The following is a 4536-nucleotide window of genomic DNA, read 5'->3' as shown; positions in this document are numbered from 1 at the left end:
ATCTACTGTCTCTATTATATTATGACAGACCAGCTAGATCTACTGTCTCTATTATATTATGACAGACCAGCTAGATCTACTGTCTCTATTATATTATGACAGACCAGCTAGATCTACTGTCTCTACTATATTATGACAGACCAGCTAGATCTACTGTCTCTATTATATTATGACAGACCAGCTAGATCTACTGTCTCTATTATATTATGACAGACCAGCTAGATCTACTGTCTCTATTATATTATGACAGACCAGCTAGATCTACTGTCTCTATTATATTATGACAGACCAGCTAGATCTACTGTCTCTATTATATTATGACAGACCAGCTAGATCTACTGTCTCTATTATATTATGACAGACCAGCTAGATCTACTGTCTCTATTATATTATGACAGACCAGCTAGATCTACTGTCTCTATTATATTATGACAGACCAGCTAGATCTACTGTCTCTATTATATTATGACAGACCAGCTAGATCTACTGTCTCTATTATATTATGACAGACCAGCTAGATCTACTGTCTCTATTATATTATGACAGACCAGCTAGATCTACTGTCTCTATTATATTATGACAGACCAGCTAGATCTACTGTCTCTATTATATTATGACAGACCAGCTAGATCTACTGTCTCTATTATATTATGACAGACCAGCTAGATCTACTGTCTCTATTATATTATGACAGACCAGCTAGATCTACTGTCTCTATTATATTATGACAGACCAGCTAGATCTACTGTCTCTATTATATTATGACAGACCAGCTAGATCTACTGTCTCTATTATATTATGACAGACCAGCTAGATCTACTGTCTCTATTATATTATGACAGACCAGCTAGATCTACTGTCTCTATTATATTATGACAGACCAGCTAGATCTACTGTCTCTATTATATTATGACAGACCAGCTAGATCTACTGTCTCTATTATATTATGACAGACCAGCTAGATCTACTGTCTCTATTATATTATGACAGACCAGCTAGATCTACTGTCTCTATTATATTATGACAGACCAGCTAGATCTACTGTCTCTATTATATTATGACAGACCAGCTAGATCTACTGTCTCTATTATATTATGACAGACCAGCTAGATCTACTGTCTCTATTATATTATGACAGACCAGCTAGATCTACTGTCTCTATTATATTATGACAGACCAGCTAGATCTACTGTCTCTATTATATTATGACAGACCAGCTAGATCTACTGTCTCTATTATATTATGACAGACCAGCTAGATCTACTGTCTCTATTATATTATGACAGACCAGCTAGATCTACTGTCTCTATTATATTATGACAGACCAGCTAGATCTACTGTCTCTATTATATTATGACAGACCAGCTAGATCTACTGTCTCTATTATATTATGACAGACCAGCTAGATCTACTGTCTCTATTATATTATGACAGACCAGCTAGATCTACTGTCTCTATTATATTATGACAGACCAGCTAGATCTACTGTCTCTATTATATTATGACAGACCAGCTAGATCTACTGTCTCTATTATATTATGACAGACCAGCTAGATCTACTGTCTCTATTATATTATGACAGACCAGCTAGATCTACTGTCTCTATTATATTATGACAGACCAGCTAGATCTACTGTCTCTATTATATTATGACAGACCAGCTAGATCTACTGTCTCTATTATATTATGACAGACCAGCTAGATCTACTGTCTCTATTATATTATGACAGACCAGCTAGATCTACTGTCTCTATTATATTATGACAGACCAGCTAGATCTACTGTCTCTATTATATTATGACAGACCAGCTAGATCTACTGTCTCTATTATATTATGACAGACCAGCTAGATCTACTGTCTCTATTATATTATGACAGACCAGCTAGATCTACTGTCTCTATTATATTATGACAGACCAGCTAGATCTACTGTCTCTATTATATTATGACAGACCAGCTAGATCTACTGTCTCTATTATATTATGACAGACCAGCTAGATCTACTGTCTCTATTATATTATGACAGACCAGCTAGATCTACTGTCTCTATTATATTATGACAGACCAGCTAGATCTACTGTCTCTATTATATTATGACAGACCAGCTAGATCTACTGTCTCTATTATATTATGACAGACCAGCTAGATCTACTGTCTCTATTATATTATGACAGACCAGCTAGATCTACTGTCTCTATTATATTATGACAGACCAGCTAGATCTACTGTCTCTATTATATTATGACAGACCAGCTAGATCTACTGTCTCTATTATATTATGACAGACCAGCTAGATCTACTGTCTCTATTATATTATGACAGACCAGCTAGATCTACTGTCTCTATTATATTATGACAGACCAGCTAGATCTACTGTCTCTATTATATTATGACAGACCAGCTAGATCTACTGTCTCTATTATATTATGACAGACCAGCTAGATCTACTGTCTCTATTATATTATGACAGACCAGCTAGATCTACTGTCTCTATTATATTATGACAGACCAGCTAGATCTACTGTCTCTATTATATTATGACAGACCAGCTAGATCTACTGTCTCTATTATATTATGACAGACCAGCTAGATCTACTGTCTCTATTATATTATGACAGACCAGCTAGATCTACTGTCTCTATTATATTATGACAGACCAGCTAGATCTACTGTCTCTATTATATTATGACAGACCAGCTAGATCTACTGTCTCTATTATATTATGACAGACCAGCTAGATCTACTGTCTCTATTATATTATGACAGACCAGCTAGATCTACTGTCTCTATTATATTATGACAGACCAGCTAGATCTACTGTCTCTATTATATTATGACAGACCAGCTAGATCTACTGTCTCTATTATATTATGACAGACCAGCTAGATCTACTGTCTCTATTATATTATGACAGACCAGCTAGATCTACTGTCTCTATTATATTATGACAGACCAGCTAGATCTACTGTCTCTATTATATTATGACAGACCAGCTAGATCTACTGTCTCTATTATATTATGACAGACCAGCTAGATCTACTGTCTCTATTATATTATGACAGACCAGCTAGATCTACTGTCTCTATTATATTATGACAGACCAGCTAGATCTACTGTCTCTATTATATTATGACAGACCAGCTAGATCTACTGTCTCTATTATATTATGACAGACCAGCTAGATCTACTGTCTCTATTATATTATGACAGACCAGCTAGATCTACTGTCTCTATTATATTATGACAGACCAGCTAGATCTACTGTCTCTATTATATTATGACAGACCAGCTAGATCTACTGTCTCTATTATATTATGACAGACCAGCTAGATCTACTGTCTCTATTATATTATGACAGACCAGCTAGATCTACTGTCTCTATTATATTATGACAGACCAGCTAGATCTACTGTCTCTATTATATTATGACAGACCAGCTAGATCTACTGTCTCTATTATATTATGACAGACCAGCTAGATCTACTGTCTCTATTATATTATGACAGACCAGCTAGATCTACTGTCTCTATTATATTATGACAGACCAGCTAGATCTACTGTCTCTATTATATTATGACAGACCAGCTAGATCTACTGTCTCTATTATATTATGACAGACCAGCTAGATCTACTGTCTCTATTATATTATGACAGACCAGCTAGATCTACTGTCTCTATTATATTATGACAGACCAGCTAGATCTACTGTCTCTATTATATTATGACAGACCAGCTAGATCTACTGTCTCTATTATATTATGACAGACCAGCTAGATCTACTGTCTCTATTATATTATGACAGACCAGCTAGATCTACTGTCTCTATTATATTATGACAGACCAGCTAGATCTACTGTCTCTATTATATTATGACAGACCAGCTAGATCTACTGTCTCTATTATATTATGACAGACCAGCTAGATCTACTGTCTCTATTATATTATGACAGACCAGCTAGATCTACTGTCTCTATTATATTATGACAGACCAGCTAGATCTACTGTCTCTATTATATTATGACAGACCAGCTAGATCTACTGTCTCTATTATATTATGACAGACCAGCTAGATCTACTGTCTCTATTATATTATGACAGACCAGCTAGATCTACTGTCTCTATTATATTATGACAGACCAGCTAGATCTACTGTCTCTATTATATTATGACAGACCAGCTAGATCTACTGTCTCTATTATATTATGACAGACCAGCTAGATCTACTGTCTCTATTATATTATGACAGACCAGCTAGATCTACTGTCTCTATTATATTATGACAGACCAGCTAGATCTACTGTCTCTATTATATTATGACAGACCAGCTAGATCTACTGTCTCTATTATATTATGACAGACCAGCTAGATCTACTGTCTCTATTATATTATGACAGACCAGCTAGATCTACTGTCTCTATTATATTATGACAGACCAGCTAGATCTACTGTCTCTATTATATTATGACAGACCAGCTAGATCTACTGTCTCTATTATATTATGACAGACCAGCTAGATCTACTGTCTCTATTATATTA

The sequence above is a fragment of the Oncorhynchus tshawytscha genome, linkage group LG10 (genome assembly GCF_018296145.1).
Source record: "Oncorhynchus tshawytscha isolate Ot180627B linkage group LG10, Otsh_v2.0, whole genome shotgun sequence".
NCBI lineage: Eukaryota > Metazoa > Chordata > Actinopteri > Salmoniformes > Salmonidae > Oncorhynchus > Oncorhynchus tshawytscha.
The sequence above is the reverse complement of the archived record's forward strand: the minus strand, read 5'-3'. Positions refer to the sequence as shown.